Genomic DNA, 21,693 nt, shown 5'->3' with positions numbered 1-21,693 from the left:
TATACACTTGGAAAATAACCCAGTCTATCATGCTAGAACAAAGCACATTGAGGTACATTATCACTATGTGTGGGAGAGGGTTTTACTAGGTCTTATTGATCTAGTTTATGTCAGCACAGAGGATTAGGTAGCTGACATATTCACGAAGGCATTGGGCGTAGAGAAGCTGCGCAAGTTCAGAGACCTGCTTGGTGTGCAGGAATTGGGATTGAGCTCAAGGGGGAGTATTGAGATATCGAGCTCCACTCGTGATATGCCAGGGTGAGCGTTGTGCATTTATGTCATCGACTTGTTAGCTGCAGATGAGGTTGGTACACCACCCATGAATAATAGCTAGATGATAGCTATCCTTAAGTACTCTAGTTTGTGACTCAGTTAGTATGTCACCTTAGTTAGTTGAGTTTGGTTTGAGACCCATATATAGGGTTCTTCTATTTCTTTTGTGTAAGAGTTCTTTTGGCTTACACAACAGAGAAGAGGAAAACTGTTGTCAGCCTCCACCTTTGGGTGTATTCCCCCATTGTGTAAGTGAGAAAGCTACAAGTGAGACTCCTTCCTTCTCTCCCACTATCTTTACAAGTCCATCCTCACCTTGTCTCTCACTGAACAAGTGCATCACAATGTGGTTGAGGAAGCACAGAGCGCTTGGTAGATTTAGGATAAAATTAAGAACCTCTAGGATAAGAAAAGTCCAGCAAGTCGGATGTATTGGCTGAAGCAGCTTATGGGCATGCACATGAAGGAGAATATGATAATGTCTACTCATTTGAGTCAATTCCATGCTATTCTCAAGAACTTGACTTCGCAGGGCATTACCTTCAATGATGAGGTTACTCCTTTGTTTTTGCTTGGGACTTTGAGTGAGTCATGGGATATATTCCACACTACCTTATGTCTCCTGCTACTATTCTGAACTTGCATGATGTAGAGACTGCTCTTTTGTAGGAAGAGATGAACTGTAAGAACTTGGATGCCTTTCGTGTGTCTCATGCTTTGATTGTTAGAGGTAGAAATGGTAATGGAAAGAATGACCGTGGGAATGGCCGTGGCAGAGACTCCCAGAAGTCTAGGTCTTAGTTGTGTGGTAAGTTATGTAGCAAGTCTCATGGGAGAAATACTAATGTGACATGTCATCATTGCAGCAAGAAGGGTTATATACGCCACAGTGTCATGAGTTGCACAATGAGAAGCGCAAAGAGAAGGGGAAAGACAAAGTACATGAAAAGTCCTCTGATCGTAGCATGGTACTTGCGAAATCCAATGTGAAAATTAAGGAGATAAATGTCATGCTGATTGATTACTCCGATGGGGAATACATCCTTGTAGCCAGTTCTTGTGATGCTGTGCCATTGACCGAGGTTCACTCTATGTATGTGTAGTGCTGGCTTTTGGATTCTGGTGCTTCATTTCATGTTACATCATGCCATGAGTGGTTCCATTCCTATCGCACTGTCTCTAGTTTAGTTCACTTGGGTTATGACAGGTCACTTGCTATTGTTGGCATTGGGGATGTATGGATGTAGTTCTCTACTAGTAGTACTTTTCTGTTACAGGATGTACGTCATATACCTGCGCTTACACACAGTCTTATGCCTACATACAGCTTTTGATGATGGTGGATTTCATGTTTCATTTGGAGATTCTGCCTGAAAGATTACACGTGGTAAACTTGTGCTTCCTAGAGGTGCCAAGGCTAGCAGCCTCTATCCTCTTGTAGTTTATGGGTCCTCTGTTGACCATGTTTTGTTAGCCAGCTCCATCCCACATGTATCTCTTTGGCATGCCTGTTTGGGCCATATGTCCTTGAAGGGAATGAAAATGCTTTCTGGTTTGTAGTACTTTGATGCCAGGAGGCATATTCCACGGTGGATTTCGTGAGGTTTTGCGGTGGATTCCGTAAAATTTTATTACCGGGACTCATACACAAGGTGGATTCTTTGTGCGAAAAGTCGATGGGGACGCCTATCCTTTTCGGGGTTTTGTTAATTTAATGTGTAAGTGGGTAATTCCATAGCGGGTGATTCTGCAAAATACATATTTAAATTAATAAACGTTTATGAGTTTATAGTGCGCACTCGTAATAAATTAAGGTGATAAATTATGAGTTTAATTGTATTATTTTTCTAACAATTGTGAATGCTTCAGTTGATGTGTAGAGCAAGTAGCGGTGGCATTGGGAAGCATTGGAGGATAGTGTGTATTCAAATTATCATCAATTTTTAATGGGCACGTATCTTAGGCATGGCGTCCATATTTTGACATGGTTATTTATTAAAGCGTTTGATATTTATTTATTATTTTTGTATGCGCATGGACGCATGATTTAAATATTTGTATTGGACATTGTATTTGGGTATTGCCTGACTCCTTGGGCGCCCAATAGCTTTAATTCTTTAGTGGCACAAAAGAAAACACAAAAGCTAAAGCGTGCTAATTGTAAATTGGGCTATTTTTTGAGCTTGAAGATGAATAATATATAAAATACACGCTTTGTGGAGTGCTCACACAAGGCATGGGGGGAGATTGCACCCAATTGGTCTCTTGTTCATGTCATGCAAGCTTTCTTCATTGTTTTTTGTGCAAAAAGTAGAGTTCTTTTGTTCTTGGGGACCTTCTAATGCTCACTACGCACGCATACAGCGTCCGATCTGTGCACCAATGGTATCAGAGCGAAGCTAAGATCGAGAGCTTCCAATCACTTACCATCTCGCACGAAGGTGGAGCTACTGGAACGATCGAGCTCCATAGTTAGTCTCGTGGCAAACGGTCGATACCAACGTGTTCCTGGCAGTCAAGAACCCCTTGCTGTACATTCAGATCGCGAGGGACCAGCCTCTGCACAGGCGGAGGACCAAGCGGAAAGATCCTTGAAGAAGTCGTTGGTTCTTTCTTCTCAGATAAAAAATTCTCCTCCATAGCTTTCAAAGCTTTAAGGATAAGTTATAAAGCTTCAAAAAGAAGCTTATTAAAAGCTTTATACCCCGTTTTTATCCATCCGTGGCGGCAGCATGAACTGGCCATCACCGAATCGGGCGGGGACATATTCAGGTCCTTTAAATCCAAGCTAAGTCATAAAGACTTAAAACTCCAAGTTCTCTAAGTTACTAAAGTTCTACAAGTCATCTTCAACAACTATCATAAAGGCAGTTCATACTCAGCAACTCACGAATCAGTGCCTATTTTCCAAACTGACAGGCTTCACATACCTTATGCATTTCTGCAATCTTGAATTTAGGCAATCCTGCAACAATATTTTGGGCTTGCATTGATTTAAGTCGCTGTACATTAACATGACCAATGCGTTTATGCCAAATATCAATATCTGCAACTACATCGGTCCCATGTGCAAACATTGCTGCACTCAATTTAGGCATGTCTGCATCCAACGTAAACATTCTGCCCTTCTTTTTTTCTTTTGCTATCAAGCGACCTTTATTTTTCATATCCTCAACAAAGTATCCATGAAAATTAAATCTGACCTGCAAGCCCTGCTCAACCATTTGACCAACAGAAACCAGATTCTTGGTGATATTCGGGACATGAAATACATCTGACAGGTATTTCTTTTTCCCATCCTGCATAGACAAATGAATTTTTCCAATTTGCACAATAGGATGTGCAGTATCGTCACCAGTCTCCACAAATCCTAGTTTTTCCATTTTCTTTGCATCCTGTATCCATTCTGCATGACCTGTCATGTGGTTTGACACACCTGAGTCAACATACCACACTTCATTACTTTCTTCTGCACTTGTCACAGAATTGTTCATGTGCTGCACCATAAACAAATGCTCATTTCTGTCATCACCCTGTCTATTAGAAGATGCATAATTCCCTTGTTGCAATTTTCCATTCATGATGTCATTCTGCTTTTTATAGCACTCTTTAGCCATATGACCCATTTTACCACAGTAGTAGCATTCAACATTGCTGTTTGCATTTTGGTCTCTTTGCCATCCACCACGACCTCTTTGGCTCCCCCTGCCTCTAGAATTACCATGTTCTCCTCCATAGGACTGGTTTTCTTGAGTTTGTTGCATATTTTGATTTCTACCACGGCCTCTAGATCGGCCTCCTCTACCTCTGCCTCTACCTCTTCCAGCATTTGAGTAGAAGACAACTTCTTTTGAAGTTCCTCCTGAAGAAGATGCACCACCATTTCTTTGCTCTTCAGAAATTAGAAGAGCAATCAATGCCTCAAAATCAGAAAATCTTTCATGGACAGAAATGGATGTTCGGAACTGTGCATAATCCTTTCCTAGACCGTTCAAGGTCACGGAAACTAAATCATCATCTTCCACTGGCGACCCAATGGAAGCAAGTACATCTGCAATCTTCTTCACCTTCATGTGGTAGTCATTGATGTTCATACTTTCTCTTTGCACATTGTGCAACTCTTGCTTGAGCTGCATTTTCCTGACTTGCGTATTTGTGCTATACATTTTTGACAAAGTATCCCATGCCTCCTTTGGCATACTTGCATCCTGAATATGCACAATCATAGTCTGAAATACTGATAGATAGTCAGTACATAACTTTTCTGGCTCTCTCATGCCATCCTTTAAATGCCTGCATTTGCTGTTGATTGGGAACATCAGGAAGAACTGGTTCTTCTTCATTTCCTGCAACGAATTCCCAATATCCTTTTCCCATAAGGAAATTCGTCATTCTAAACTTCCATGCTTGGAAGTTGTTCTTGTCAAGCTTTTCAGTGACAATCTGTGAAAGAGAATCAGACGCCATTATAGAATACTACAAAAAATTCTGTCACTGCAAAGAAAACAGCTTCAGCCTCACAAGGGCAAATCTGCAAAACTGACGAATGTGGTATTTGACCACACAGTCACTTCCTAGTGACGATTTTGCATCAACAGGCAACAAGGATGAGTCTGTAACTCCCAATGTCTTTGCGCACAGTCATACGATGCAATTTCTACAGTAACTTTTCACCGACCTGTAGAACAGTGGTCGCACAGCATAAAACAGGACCTTTTCATGAGTGCGTGTAGAAAACTTCTGCCTCCAAAATAGGCCCCAAAATGGCCTCAAATAAAAAAAACAGAGCAACCGTCGCTAAAGCCCTCACCCGCAGCATATACTGCCCTCTTGCTACACCGCGAAGGGCGTCTCAATCTGAGACAATGCACTCTTGCACTTTCTGGCTGTGCTACGTGCAGAGACTTGCTCCCAAAATAGAAAAATGAAAGCAACACTGGTCCCCTTACCAGAACACCGCAAACTTGGTTTGCTTTCTTGAGCTCCTTACCACGAACAAGGCTCTGATACCATGTCAAGATTGTGGGAGAGAAGGAAGGAGTCTCACTTGTAGCTTTCTTGCTTGCACAATGGGGGAATACACACACAGGTGGAGGTTGAAAACAGTTTTCCTCTTCTTAGTTGTGTAAGCCAAAAGAACTCTAGTACAAAGAAATAGAAGAACTCTATATATGGGTCTCAAACCAAACTCAACTAACTAAGGTGGCATACTAACTGAGCCACGAACTAGAGTAGATAAGGATAGCTGTCATCTAGCTATTATTCATGGGCGGTGTACCAACCGCATTTGCAGCTAACAAGTTGGTGACATACATGCACAACGGTCACCCTGGCATATCATGAGTGAAGCTCGATATCTCAACAACAACAACATACTACATCTTGAGTTAGCACTTCTAGTTGTGAATTGCTTATCCAATTGTGAATTGGTTGCTTACCCTGCAACATTAGGCTAACATACTACATGCTACATGCTACTATTTATAGCAATGATTTGCTTTGTTAAGATGTAGATTGCATGTTGTTTTTTTGGATTCATAGGTTAGGAGAAAAAAGAAATCAATCCAATGTTGGGAAAACCAAGCCATTGGTGGGAGAGGCAATTGTGTGCCGCATAGGATGGTCTCGCTAGAGGAAGCAATAACTTGCTATGGGAAGGTAGCTTGCTAGGGTTGGCTATACATCATGATGCAAGTAAGATGAGGACCACTCACTAGAGAGGGGATAGGGGAGTTGAATCAACTAGGTTTCCCCCCAATAAATGAGGTAAATGATAGTGAGCTAGGAGATGGCCAACTAGGTGATGGTGGCTTATAAGGGCCAAGAGGCTAGCGTGGTGAACCTACTAGGGTGGCCTATGCTTGTAGTATGGCTAGTCACAGTATGCTCGTGAGAGGAGAAGCAAGTGAGTGTAGTTACTTTTAATAATTAGCGAGCGTGACTACCTTTAGTAATCAGCAAGTGTGGTACCCTTTAGAAATTAGCAGCCTCATTGACATAAGGAATTTTACATATCATGCTTGCTTTTTCTTCTTCTTTTTAAAAATCTAATCACATGTCTTAATTGGGAGAAAAGCATTTGCATGTTAGTTTGGTCACGTGGTAGGTTGGGGCACCTTAAAATGAATCTAGCTAAGGTCGTAACAAGCTTAACTAGGGTCAACCAAGTAGCAATAATGAATACAAGATTGGGTGTAATTAGTTTGACCCAACCCAATGATGATGCTCAATGGTTAGCCCCAATGGCCCTTTTATCTACTAGTGTAGAATGCTTATCCCTACCTTTACTTTTGTAGGTCTTCATCTCCTCCGTCTATAATGGATTATGGCATGATCAATCAAACTAGGATTACCAATCTTGGGTTCAATGGTGTCCAAGTAGTTAATCGATCAAGCTATCCCAACCTTATCTTATGCAAGAAAGCATGATAATCAATCAAACTATCCAAGCCAAAGTTTGTGTGTTTATCTAATGCAAACAAGCAAGCTTGATTTCATGTAGACAAGCCAACTACAAGTAGACCAGTCCACGTGATGCAAGCAAACTAGTTTAACCATGGGCCAAGCTTATTTATATTTATCACAAGTAATCCAATGTAGATAGACATATCCAATTGCGTGCAAACTAGTTTGATTATTTTGTTATCTTATCCTTTTTCTCAAACAAGAACAAACCCTTCAAGTAGATGATTCATGAAGCACAACTAATCTAATGCAAGCATCAAATGAATTTTCAAACACAACATTTTTAATATATGATTAATGAGGCAAAAGAAATCATTTTTTATTTCTAAGTTTCCTCTTATTCAATTTTCCTAATCTATCCTATTAACTCCTAGTCAAACCTCAAATCGATTCCTCATTGATTTGATATCTTAATCTAGTTGTGTGCGTTTCAAAGTAAGCAAGGTATGCAACCATGACAATTTCTCACTATTCCATCGCATTCAAATGCACAAGTTGTTGAGATGTCAATCTCACATGAGTTGGCATCCACTATGTGCCTTGGTGATGTGGGAGGATATTATTCATTAGTGTGTTAGGTGATTGGCATGAGGATACACCAGTGATTCTACAACTGGACTATATCTACGTAGTCCATTCTTGGTTATGGCACATTAATTGTGTCATTGCTTCTTTTCTTTAGTGGATTTACACTTAGTGACTACGTGTGCATATGTTATGGTACTTTCATATTAGTCTTTGATCATTTTATAAACTTAGTTCTTTTTGCATGGAAGAAGAAGAAGAAGAAGAAGATTTTAGCTCTATCTCTTTGTATTTTCAAGTCTCCATTGCTTTTGTGTGTGTGATCTTGGGTTCTTCAACTCTCTCCCCTCTTTTTTGTTCTCATAAGCTTCCTATTTTGCCACACAATGAGAATATGAGCACCTTGAGTGAGCTGATTATGTCCTTTATTCCAATAGCATAACCAAAATGTTGGCCTCAACAAGAGCTCAATGATAGAAGATTGGGCAACACTCTCTCACTACTAAAATAACTCTCAAATAGATTTAGATCGTAGTAGACTTTCCTACTTTTTAAAAAGCTTGAAGGCTCATAGAGGTAGTCTCAAAATTTGAGTGGTACACTCCTCAAGCCATTGCTTTAATTCCACGTCTAGATCAAGGAGCTTCATCAACAAGAGAAGAAGATAGAGAAGGAGAAGGAGAAGAAGAGCTTCACCTCAATTGGCTTGTGATTCCTCTCTCACAATCCCTCTATGCTAGCTCTTGCTCAACCACCAAGATCCACAGACCGCTTATTTCAAGCATTTCCAACCAAGTGCAATAGCTACCTCTCACATAGCCGAGTGCACTCTCACACCTATAAGTGTAGTGTATCTCCATAATCTAAGGTACAAGCTCAAGGAAGCTCAATACTTAAGCTTCAATCTCCAAGCTCCATTGGCGAAAGCAAGAGAAGAGAAGAGAGAGAAGAGAAGAGAAGAGAAGAGAAGAGGAGAAGAGAAGAGAAGAGAAGAGAAGAGAAGAGAAGAGAAGAGAAGAGAAAAGAAGAGAAGAGAAGATGGAAGGCTTCTCCACCACGGTCCCTCACACTTACACAGTCACTCCCTCACTCCCTCACACTCCCTCTCTCAAGCACAAGTACAAGTAAGAAGGAGGAGGAGGAGGAGGAGGAGGAGGAGGAGGAGGAGGAGGAGGAGAGCTAGTTTTGGCCACACACAAGAATGAGCTTCTTCATTCACTTTTTGCTTTTTATATATGCCCTACTCCTCTTGGACACCCAGCCTCTTTTTTACATGACTGGCTATTTTAGCCTAGGTTCTCTTTCCCTTTTTCCTTTCTATCTACATTGTTGTTTCACCCATGCCCATCTACATTTACAAATTGCATAGGAGGGAGATTGGTGCTCTTTTACAAGGATTTAGGAAGCACTTTTATATTTAAAAAGCACCTTTCTCCTTTTGCACTTCCCTTGGAATTTTAATTTTGCTTCTTGCACTTTTGGCCCTTTCCCTTTTGCTTTTTTGTTGGCCCACCTTTTTCTGCTTTGTTCTACGTCTTTTTGATTTTCTGTGCTTCCTTGGAACCCGGGTTAACATTACACCCCGCCTAGCCAAGTGCCACTCCCATGGCACTTGTTGGTGAGGGCTTGGGTGGTTGAAGGTTTGCTATGTGGGTCAATGATAGGGCTTTGGAAAGATTATCCCTAGAGAAAAAGCATAACAAAATGGACAAGAGGTTGCAAGATCCAAGGATAGATTGAGTGGGCGATGGAGCCTCGGATGTCAGTGGGGGTTGATCACGAGTTGTTGAATGAACCTATAAAGGAAAAGGAAGTGCACTACCTGGGGGGTGTCTACCTCACCATATAGTGCATGGTGTCCATGCGAGTGGAACTAGGAGCTAGGTAAGCCTATGGTGTTGTCTCGCACTTGAGAACCTAGTTTGTGTAGGAGAGGAGGTGCCATGGGTGTGACTTAGGGGGACAGGTCTAACCCTAGGTGAGTGTAAACTCCCTAGGTATGTTCTGCCCTTGATGTATCCTAGGTGTGAAGTGGGGGAGAGGCTAGGATGTAATTGTCCTTATGTGTAGTGTTTGTGGCACTCAGGTGGTATATGAGAATTCCGTTTTGCCCTTTTCTTGTGCTTCATCTTTTGTCCTTTCTTTGCATTCATTCATTCTTTCTTTTTCTCTTCTCTTTTTCACTTGTTTTATAAAAACATTTAGTACATTGGAAGGGATTACTCTAGACATCATCTTGATACTCTTCAAGAGCTACACTACGAGGAGGCTGTGGAGGCGAGTTCAACTGCCAAGACCCACGGACCGCTTTTTGGTCAAGCGTTTCAAGCAAGCACTAATGGCTACCTCTCATGTAGCTGACACGCTATCCCTCTCTACGAGTGTAGCGAGCTTACCTTAGTGCCCAATTGAGTTACTTCCTCTCTCAAGCACTCTGATAGCTTCACGATTCGTGATGCACACTCAAGCATCCTGAAGCCTCTTCCTTCAAGCTCCATCCTCCATAGCCATGTGCGAGACGAGAGAAGAGAAGAGAAGAAGAGAAGAAGAAGAGATGGTGGAGGGCTTCATCTCCAAGATCTCTCACCCTCACACACTCTCACTCCCTCCCTCAAGCACTCATAAGCAAGCAAGAGAAGATAAGAGAAGAAGAATAGTCCACTTTGCCACACACCAAAGAATGAGCTCTCATTCATTTCTGAACTTTATATAGAAAACCCTCTTTCCCTTAGGCGGTCATCCCCTTTTTACATGGCCGGCCATGGCCTAGGCCCTTTTTTCCATTGTTCTCCTATCTTCCTAGCTTCCTTCCTACCGCCCATCTACCTTTACAATTTGCATGGGTGAGAGCCCTGTCGCCTGTCGATGCTCTTTTACATAGGTTTTGGCTACATCTTTATATTTAAAGGTGCCCTTCTTGCTTTTGGCTTCTTGCGGCTTCCATGGTTGCGTCTTGTACTCCTAGTGGTTGTTCCCATGCTTTTAGATTTCTTCTGGACCTATTCTCTTGTAGGGTGCCTTTTCCTTTTTTTTCGCCTTGCGCTTTTCCTCTTGATGCCTCATTTTTCACTTCCTTCACTTTGTAGTAAACATTACCCCCTCCTAGTTGAGTGCTAGTCCCATTGCACAGTTGGATGGTGTTGCTGGGGTAGCTAGGCAGCTTTTTGAGTGTGTATACAAGCCCTGTTTGGAAGTGTGTTGGAGGGATTTATGGAACTAAAAGGCCCTTTGTAGTTGGAATGAGCCTTGGTGTTAGAGGGATTTATGGACTTGCTGGAGGGATTTATGGAACTGAAAGGTCCTTATGTTGGGAACGAGCCCTAGTGTTAGAGGGATTTATGGACCTTTTTGAGGGATTTATGGAACTGAAAGGTCCTTGAGTTTGGAATGAGCCCTGGTGTTAGAGGGATTTATGAACTTGTTGGAGGGATCTATGGAACTGAAACGTCCTTGAGTTTGGAATGAGCCCTAGTGCTGGAGGGATTTATGAACATGCTGGAGGGATTTATGGAATTGAAAGGTCCTTGATTTTGGAATGAGCCCTGGTGTTGGAGAGATTTATGGACATGCTGGAGGGATTCGTGGAACTGAAAGGTCCTTGAGTTTGGAATGAGCCTTGGTGTTGGAGGGATTTATGGAACCAAAAGATCCTTGAGTTTGCAATGAGCCCTATAGTGTTGGATGGATTTATGGAACTGAAAGGTCCTTACGTTGGATGGATCCCTTTGCTGGCCCTTTACACTTGTCGTCTCTTGCGTTGTTTCAAATGCTTTGTTGTGCTTTCCTGGTGGCATGTTGCATATGATGGGGAGTGCATTGCATGGATGATGGGGTCTCTAGAGCTGGTGGTTAGAGCCTTTGTTTGTACCTGGAAAGAAAAGAAAGGTGCACTACATCGGGGGAATTTCTTCCTTACCGTGGAGTGCATGGTGCCCATGCTTGTGGATCTTAGAGATGGGTCTACTAACCTTGGGCAAGCCTATGGTGGTGTCCCACACTTGAGGACCCAGTTTGTGCATAAGGGAGGTGTAGTGTAGGGGCCTTAGGGTGACAAATGTACCCATAGGCGAGTGTTACCTCCCTAGGTGTGTCTTGCCCTTGATGTGCCCTAAGCATGAAGCGGGGAATCAAAATGAGACTGGGGGGTTAGGGACGGAGCTGGCTGATCGAGGGTGTCGAACATACCTAACTTGAGGACCCCTAGGTGCAGTGACTGTGATCGATGTGCAACTTGCGGAGTCTACGTGTGATATATTTTCCTTTTTTTTTTCCTTGTTCTTTCTTTCTTTCTTTTTTTCTTCTTCTCTCTTAAAAAAAATAAAAATAAAGTTACAAAGTCGTGACAGAAGTTTAATCTTTGTCATCGGAGTGAGGTGGAGAAGAAACTAGCGGCTTTGGAGATACCCCTTGAGGTTTAGGCGGATTTGAAGTATGGTAGTGGAGAGGAATGGATGATTGCAGCAGGTGAAGTAGCTATCATTCATGTCCTCTAGAAGGGCTAAGAAAAATGAAGGTAATAGAGCAGCTTGCATCATTAGTCAGGCAATCGTGCAACTATCTATAGCGTCAGGATCAAAATGGAGCACTAGAAGGCCACGCTCCTACGGGGTGGGGTTTTGCCAAAGGAGTATCCTAAGCAGTCTAAGGTAATTACAAGTAGTAATGAAGGCAAGGTCAAGGTATGAAGAGAATTTGTTAGTGAATCGGATCAGAGTATCATACAAGTTCTCTGATGTGAAGACGAGGGCCTCTTCATATGTAGTACAATGAGGATTATAGATTATAGGGAAGTCATAGCGGCCATGGACACTGGAGTCAAAATCCACTCCCACCCTTTGAGGGTAAGGCATAAAGGTTGGGTCATTCCACTCAATGGGTTGAGCGTTGCAAAAGGCAATCCAAGTGTTCGGCTTCTTGGAGTCATAGACCCTTCTTCTCCATTTAGGCTGACATTCTTAGTCGGCCACTAACCTGGGCACTTCAAAAACCTTATTCTACCAGAACTTGGAATCTTTAGTGGCCCATAAGGTGGGATTATGCTCTCTCTCCTCTAGCCATTTCTGTCCAAGCCTACTTCCAATGTTAATTGCCTCCTCCACCATCTTGATGGGCAAGACCCTACGCAAGGTAATGGGGAACTGGAAGTTAAAATTGAAGGGGCTCTTGGACATTTCTTGCCTTTCCCAAATTACAAGGTCAGCATGGAAGCTCACTTGGACATCATCCTCGCATGGTGGGATAGGTGCCTAGGGTGCCCTCACTCCCTTGGCATTACATTTTCTCATTGTGTCCTCCACCATTCGTTTTCTTCTTTCCCTCAGTGCTGCCTTTCTTTCTACGAAGGTGTCTACATGTTGCTGCTCTTTAGTCTGCAAGGAAGGAGGCGGTGGGACAAGCTCTTCTTCGTGTGATCCCACTTCAAAGCTCACATCCACCTCCCTCTCTTGCCTTGGCTCTTGCTACTCCTCTTCAAGGAATCCAAGTGCATCCACTTCTTGTGAGGTTAGGCTTGCCAATAGGAGATAATGGCGTTGCTCTTCCACGACTCCACTAGGTTGTGGTGGCATCTGCAATCCTACCTTTAGTGCCCTACGAGCCATTCCCAATTTCTTTTTAATTGCCTCTATGGACTCTCCCTCCTCTGCCTGGGTGACATCTAATAGGGTGTCCAGGAATGCGCATTGTTGGGTATGGAAGCTCACTTGGGCGGCTTCCGCTCTACTTTCAACAATTATCTTTCTTTTTTGACTTGAGCGAGACGGCGTGCCAAGGCTTTGACCCTTTTTTCATTTTGATTATCCCATTCTTCCGCTCTCTTGTTCATATCTTTGAGGCTTTTCCCTGCCTCTGGGCTAGCATTGTCAGCCTTCATTCTTGATCTTCCATTTTTGCCCTTAACTTTTGCTGCTCTTCATGTGATGAGGCAGCCTCTTGGGTTAGTTTCTCCACCTCTCTTTCGTACCTGTGAGCTCTTTCCTCCCTGAGCTCCTCCAGCTCTTCTATGGCTTTACTGATTTTTCCCATTTCAGCTTGTAGATATTCATAGCATGCCACAATCTCTCCATTGTGCTATTGCAAGTGTCGTATGGCTTTGGTTTCTTCATTCACTCACGCTCCCATTCCACTTCTATATCTTTCTTAGCTTGTAGCTGTTCCTTGAGCTCGTGAACTTCCCTTTGGGCCATGGCTATTTGGCGTGTTCTCTCCAACTGGGATGCAGCCATGGCATCTTTTTCTACTTCAAGTTTTGCTACTCCAATTTTCTTCTCCTCCTTGGCTTTCTCTAATTGAGAGAGGAGCTCCTTAACATACTTGTCATATGCTTTGGATAGCCTCTCTGTTGTGGGAACGGAGGTTGTGGAGCCTACCACCTTTTGCCTCTTAGGGTCTTGCCTCGACTCGACGTCTGCCACAATCAGCCTTTTGGTTCCTACCAGGGGGTTCCTTCTCTTGCTCCTTGGCCCACTTCTTTATTCACGAAGTATTGGACCCAAGCCATTAAGTTGCTAGTGTCCACCTAGGTCGTAGAACTAGGAGTGGAGAGAGCAATTGTGGTGGTGGGCGTTAGGAGAGTGGGAATGGGGGTAATTGGGGCCTTGCCCTTGCTTTCTTGCACTACCGGTGGCACAAACTCTGGCACATGGGTGCTTGAGCTTGGCCCTTTGTCTTTGATTGGGTTCATGGATTTCAGCTTGTCATGCCTGGACTACTACCTGATGGACTTGCACGTAGTAATGGCCATGTCTTCCTTCTCCTTTTTTCTCAACTCCTTCTCCTTCTCTTTGTACTTTCTCCTTCTTTCCTCCTCGGCTTTTTTGGACTCCCTGCGAGCCTTCTGTAAGTCTACCTTTTCTTGTTTCCTCTTCTCCTCTTCCTCTGTTCTTGTGCAATTTTCTTCTTAGACTTCTTAGTGTTTCCCCGCTAGTTTATTCTTCCTGCCCCTTGCTTTCTTCTTCCTCACTCAGCGTCCTTTCACTCGATTGTGCCTCCTACTCCTGGTGAGGTGGCGATCGACTTGGCATTTCATCTACTCCTTCTCCTGCTTCTTCCTACCCTTGTCCCAAGGCTTTCTTGATGATTGCAATGAGGACCCCATCGAATCCAATGGTTGCGGCCTTTGAAGACGAAGCCTTCCTTTTAGCCTTGGCGGGAGAAGATTCTCCTCGAGAAAGTTGTCCTCCTGTTGCCAGAGCTTTTGCCGAGGTTTCAATGGTCTTCTTCACAAAACCATTGAGGTTCACCTCATCTAGCAACCTTGCTGTGATGCTCTCTAATAGGGGGACGTTGATGCAGCTCATGATGGAGTTGTATCTTTGACTAGGAAACAATGCGTGCACCATCTTGGCTTGGAGTTGGATTTCGGGGTCAGGGATATCCGCCAAGCTGATGTTGTCATTGGTGTGGGCCTTTACCTTGTCCATTCCTAGCAATGCACATACATCTCTCTTTGGAATCCTCTCTACTTTGTTGACCAAGCCCAAGGCCTTTTCCACCAACTCCAGGGTCACTTTAATTTGCACTCGATGAATTTCCTCTCCCTCATGCACAGTTATTGTGCTACGGTTCCTGTGGAGGTCCTCAAAAATTCTGCACAGTAGAAGTAGTCCACCCCTGGCCTACTGTTTCCATGTATTTCTATAGATTGGATTACTCAATGATTTGCCTCATAGCATGGTTCTTCAATGGCCTCGTCTTCTAGGTTGAAGATATGCCAGAACTTGAACTGGTTGAAGGCGCATGTCTTCAATTAAAGGCCATATTTTGCCTATTCTTCTTCTAAAAAGGGCAATTTGCCAGCCTTTTCTTGGCCTACCATGATGGGTGCCTATCATGAAACCATATTCACCATTAGTGTTATTTAGGATAATCACATCCAAAAGGGGCAATTACATATTTGCTGAATTGAATTGCTCGAGTGCAAGAATTGACTTTTCATCCAATTAGTTTATTGATTTCAAATTTTATTGACCTTTTCCGCACTCACAAGTTGTTCTGTCCTACTAATGTGTGCCATTCCTTTATTGTTTTCCTTGTGTGTTTGGTTTGATTTACCTTATCCCCCGCTTTTTAAATTGAGAAGAATTCTTCCTAGGATTGAATATTTAGTGGATGAAGGGCATGCATCACATAATCTTAATGTATATTGTCGCATGAGCCAAGCATAGAAGCTAGGGTTGTATTCCAAAGTAGCATAGCTATCCATGTCTAAAGGGCATATGCCTATATGTGTAATGTAAGTGAGAACATCAATCAGAAAGTCACCGGAGTCCACTTGCCTAGCCACATGCAACTCCTCCTCAATGAGGATGTGATCTAAATAAGGATGTCTCTTAATGTGTTCTTCCAGGGGTTGGTTACGAATGGTAGTCAACACCCTATAAGAAGTTGGAGCTACATGGGTTGGGTCATATTTTGATGCCTTGATTACTCATCATTGTTTAGCATGGGTCATTATTTGGCATCCCTCTAGCTCCCATTGCATGTGTAGAGTATACCAGTTTCACAAAAGGAGGAGTTGTTGTCAACAAGCCGTCTCAACTTCTCGATTTCCTAGTTTGTGGCCATGATCATGTTCTTGCTATACGATGTAATGAGACACTATTTGATTGCTCGTTCCTTGGATATCTCAATTGCAATTAACTCTGCATCAGCTGCTTTGAAAGCCTTTACGAATACAAATTCTAACTCCTCTTGAGGGCAAGGGAGTGTTCATACTTCTGTTGCTGTAGGTTCTTCCAAGAGGCCTAAGTCTAGTCGATCATAGCTTGTAGCCAATGTCATGAAAGTAGTATCCAAGCATTGGAGGCAAGCAACCAAGTCATCTCTTGTATTTTCAGCTAAGTCTGCTACTACCAAGGTTAGAATTGATCGTCGCTCATAAGAGGGTCTAAGCCTAGAACGTGGTTGAGGTTTGACAGCGTTAGAGAGGTCAACATCAACTAATGTTTGTTGCTTGGTTTGCTCTTGAGGTTGTAGCTTGGCCTTATGTTCAATGAGCTTGATTGTAGTTGCGGTTGACAAGCCACTAGGCACTTCGAAGATCTGAGGGGCATCATCTGGACTAGATGTGGTCGGCTCATTAGTAGTAGGCTGCGGTTTTGGGTGATAGATTGGTTTATGCTTTGCTGAGCTAGGCTTTGGAGGTTCCATAGACTTAGTGGCCCAATTCTCTTGTGGTTTGAGTATCTCTGATGGGATGTTTAATGTGCTCAAGCTTGAGGGTGGCATTTGAGTAGGGACTTTGGTTTTTTGGGCTTTAGGTAGCCAAATCCAGGTGTTACCTGCATAGTAGCCTTGCGCTTGCAATAAGTTCTTAGGGACCCATCGCGGCTTTGACCGTACGTCGATGTTTATGGTGATGTCTTAGCTTTCTAGGTTTGAGTGTGGGTCATTAGCCTTGCAAGGCCGTGGGTTTCTGTTCCTAGGTGGCGGTCCCTGCTACTTAGGTACCCATTTGAACTGGGTTTCATGGGCTTTAGCGTTGGGTTTAATGGGTTGTTGTCATTGAGGCTTGGTAGGTTGTGATGAGTCATGACCCCCCTCCTTACTCTTGAAGGTGGGTCTTTCTACCGGTGGCTTTACGGACTTGGGAGGAGTCCCACCGCCCTTGTTGAAAGCTATGACTATGTGGACATTACCCATGGTTAGGTGGATGTGCTACGACATGTAGTCGACATTGCAATGAGCTTGCTTCTTAAAGGTTTGTCCTAACACTGACTTTGTGCCTGCATCTTTAGTGTTGGACAACACATAGAAGATTATTAGCATGTTTTCGGACTTGATAGAAACCGCAACCTTGAACTTTCCCAAAAGTGTGTAGGGTTGGCCCCATAAGGGGTGAGCTTAGAATTAGTGGGCTGCAACTGCGGTTTGCCGATTTGGGTCCAATGGTCATGGGTTAGGACATTAAAATCAGCTCCCTCATCGATCAATGCGTTGAGGGTGCATGTGTGCTTAGCAGTGATTGTCATGCTTAGGTAAGCTGGTAGTACTGCTTCCTCATCCTCACCATCCACCTCAGTGATAGTGGCTACTCATACGTGGACAAGGGGTGCCAGCATTGGAGGCTTATGCAAGGGGTGTGAGGGGGAAAAGTACTTCTTTATGCGGCTTCCATTGAAGAAATCTATGCCCTCACCTTCTAGGCTTTCGAGCTCTACATTGCCAGTTCTGTTGATGGTTCAAACCTTAAAAGGTCATAGCCCCCAAACTTTAGCTTTTGCTTATGTCCTTTGACTGAGTACAACAATACTAAGTCATTGTGTTCAAAGTTACGCTGCTTGACATGCTCGTCAAACCAACGTTTGCGTCTTGCCTTTTCACATATTAGCATGTGGGTGGCCTGTTGTGGTTTCCTTCTTCCTGGCTGAGATTTTTAGCATGATTTTCCCCTACTCTCCCTAGCTTGATGGGACCAAACCCTCCCTGCCTTGCTCACCAATGCTCCTTGCACTTAAACCCTTCTGTCATTGTTGTCCTTGGAGTTGAGCTCCTTTCTTTCTTGCAACCTGCTCTGCCTTTTCTTTCTGTGGCTTGCTAGCTTCTTCGTCTTCCATATTTCTTAGGTTTGGAGACATTAGCATGCTATTTGTCTAGGGAGAGGTGTTGCTCTTGAATAAGAGATCTCTTTGGAGTTTCCCCTACTTTCTCTTTCTGTTCCATCTCTCCCATGGCTTCTTGGATGATGGCCATCATAACCCCTCTAAGTCTTATCATGGATGCTTTTGATGTAGATGTTTTTGTGTCCTAATTAGTGGTGGTGGTAGGTGTCTCACCTCTTGCAGGTCTTTGACTTGATGAAAATGCTTTGGCTAATGATTTAATTGTTTTGCAGACGTAGGCATTTAGATTTATTTCATTTAGGGCCCCTGCTATATGATGCTTTCAAGCATGGACATTAGAATCCGGGCCATGAGGGTATTGTATCAATGACTAAAGAACACTGCGGGGTCAGGGATGTCTGTTAGATTGATCCCATAATTGGTGTGCACCTTAGTCTTCAACATCTTCAACATGCTATATACATCCCTCTTTGGTCTCTTTCCTTGTGTATTTTTGAACCCTAAAGGCTTCTCCACTATTTTAGGGCTAAGCACAACTTCTATCCCTTTGGGTGTGAGCCTCCTTACTTGACGGGCACCATACCACTGTTCTTTCTTGCACCGAAAGTTCTTAAGAGCTCTTTGCATCTTCCACGGTTGATTTTCTAGCCAACCTTCTCTACATATTTGTGGAGACTACGCTGATCGTCCAATTGCTTCACCATGCCTTCCTTGTTCATCAGCTCTCCCAATTTATTGATGTTGCAGTACTTTAGTTGGTTGTAGACTTGTGTCTTAGTGCAACCAATCAATACATATTGTGCTCCTCCTTTGAAAACAGAAGTTGTCATGCCATCTCGAGTTCTTGTAATGGCAGAACAACTTACAATTAGCTCATTTGAGAGTATCTTATTAAAAAAAAAGGAAAAATACTAAGACAAACACTATGGAATAGTACGATGTTCCACTACGGAATGGATTTTTTAAAACTTCAAGAAATCCAAACATTCTAAGCACGAATTCCATGAAAAAGCTCTATGTAAGTACAATTTCCCTTTATTTGTCCTTTTTTGCTTTTGAAGTTTGGTTTGAAGCTCTGAAGTTCAAGTTCTTTTCCACCTTACCCCTGGTGAAGATCCTTCTTAGGATTGGATACTCTAAATGGGTTTATGATTCATGTTTTGAGGCCTAGTGCCTATGAGTGTAATGTAGGTCAAGACATCAGTTAGAAAGTCACCAAAGTTTATCCTAAAAGTGATGTGTAGTACTTCCTCAGTTAGGAGTCAATCCAAAGAGGGATAGGCCATAACATGCTCTTTTAAAGGTCGATTGCAGGTGATGGCCGATACTCTGAATGAGGTAGGAGCCACATAGGTTGGATTGTACTCAAAGGTTTTGATTGTGCATCTCTACTCGATGTTGGTCATAATTTGGCAACACTCTTGTTCCCATCGGCAATGTAGAGCATATAATTTTCGTAGAAAGGAAGAGTCAAAGTCGACTAACTATTTCAACTCTTTTAGTTCTTAGGTTGTTGTAGAGACTTTGCTCTTGCTATAGGAGGTGAGCAACCACTGTTTGAGAGCTTGCTCTTGAGAACTCCTATTGGTAATCAAGTCCTTAGCCACCTCAGGAATCTTGACAAACATGAAATCATATATTCTCCCAAGTGCATGGCAAGGAACATACTTCCATTGCTAATGGCTTGTCGAGGAGGCCTACTCCAACAATTTGTAGCTTTTACCAAAGGTGGTAAAGGTGGCATCCAAGCATTTGATGCAAGTGACCAGGTTGTCCCCCGTATTTGCAATTAGGTTTGAGGCCAAAATAAGGATAGATCTCCACTTTTATAGGAGGGTCTAAGGCCTGCGGGAGGCAGGGGCTTGGTTGGTGGACTATAAAGCTTAGCTACAAAGGCTTGTCTCATGGGTTATTCAGTGGGGTGTCTATCAGCCACTTATGCAATGGATTGGTCTTGTGGCTCAGTTGACATGTTGCTCATAGAAGTGCTAAGTTGAGTTGGTTTGGATGTAGTGGGCCACGGTTTTGGTTGATAGACCTATTGAGGCTCAATAGGTTTAGTTCCTTTTGGATCAGTTTGTTTCTCATACCTAGCTAGCTTACAGCCTCATGGAGTTGGGTTGGAAGGTGGTGGTAGTTGAGGGATATGCATGCCGATCATTGTCTAAAATCCAAGTATTGCCTTTGTAGTAGCCATGAGTGCACAATAGGGCTTTGAGCATCCATTGTGCCTTGACTATTCAACAGCTCATGTAGCACTAGCTATGTCTCGTAGGCCTAGGGCACGAGGTTCTGGGATTATGAGTTCATGTGGATTGGCTTGTAGACAACTGCAATTGTCATTTGGGTACCTGTTTGAGCTGTTGCTCAATGGATTTGGGTGCGTTTGCTAGTGGTTATGTGACTGGCTTGTTGTTGTGGGTTGGGGTAGGTCACAACCTCCCTACTTAGGCTTAGCACTAACTTGCTCTATTGGTGGCACTGTGGTCTTAGATGGAGCTACGTTGCCCTTGTTGAAAGCCGTCACTATCTGAACATTTCCAATGGTAAGGTGAATACACCGTGAATCATAGTTGACATTGCATTGTACTTGTTTCTTGAATACATGTCCTAGTAATGATTCCTTACCAATGGTCTTGGTGTTAGGAATCACTTAGTAGAATATCATTGATAGGACTTTACTCTCGACAGAGACCACTAACTTGCACTTTCCTAGTAGTCAATAAGACTATCTCCCAAATGAGCAGAGTTTTGCATTAGTAGGTTATAACTAAGACTGACTAATGAGGGTCCAATGACTAGGTTTAAGGATATTAGAGTCAGCTCGCTTGTCGATGAATGCATCAAAACCACATGGCTTGTGGCAAGTGAGCAATATGCGCAAGTATGCAGGTGCCACTGCTTCTGCATCCTTATCCTCTATCTTAATGATGGTTTCTACTCTTACATTTACACACGGGTCTAGCATTGGAGGCTCGTATAATGGGTGCACTGGAAGGGTAGTACTTCTCGAGACAACTGCCATTAAAGAAGCCTATGCTCTCTTGCTGTAGAGTCTTAAGCTCTAGATTACGGTTCAACTAACATTGCGAACCTTGGTCCCAAACCCCTGAACTTCATCTTTTGCTTATGGACCTTCACTGAGTATAGGAGAACTAAGTTGCCCTATTTGAAGTTATGTTGTTTGACATGCTTGTCAAACCAACTCTTATGTCAGCTTTTCACATATTGGTGTGTTGCTAGGAGTTGGATTTCACAGAGGCATTCTAACTCCATTAGCAGACATTCCATCCATGCTTCCTTTCCATCCCATCCCTCTTGCATTGCCACTCTTAAGCTTGGAATGAAGAACTCCACTGGCAGGATTACTTTGGTCCCATAGGTTAGCTTGAGTGGTGTCTCATCTTGTGAGCCGTCCTATAGGCCCATAGAGCTACCATGAGTTTATTGTCCTAGTTAGTGCACGAGGTAGAGACTACCTTAGTCAAGACATTTACTAGGATCTTATTCATGGATTCTACCTGACCATTAGCTTGAGGGTAATATGGTGAGGATTTCCTATGGATGATCAAGAAGGTGGATAGCAAATGGGCAATCACTTCATTGATAAAGTGTGTGCCTTGGTCACTAACAAGTTTGATGGGGCAACCCAATCGTGAGATCACCTTCTCCCAAAGGAACTTAGCTGCGGTTCTAGCATCATTTTTTCTAGTGGCTCGAGCTTCAGCCCATTTTGTGAGATAATCCATGGCCACAATTATGTACTTTGCCTTGTGAGTACTACATTGCAGGACTAATCAACCCAATGAAGCTAATTCCCTACTATTCAAAGGGTTGTCGTGCTATCATCGGGGTCAACTCCATT

Source organism: Lygodium microphyllum, chromosome 24 (genome assembly GCF_053477565.2).
Source record: "Lygodium microphyllum isolate KBCC chromosome 24, Lygodium_microphyllum_v1.1.10, whole genome shotgun sequence".
Taxonomy (NCBI): Eukaryota; Viridiplantae; Streptophyta; class Polypodiopsida; order Schizaeales; family Lygodiaceae; genus Lygodium; species Lygodium microphyllum.
Note: the sequence above shows the minus strand (reverse complement) of the source record.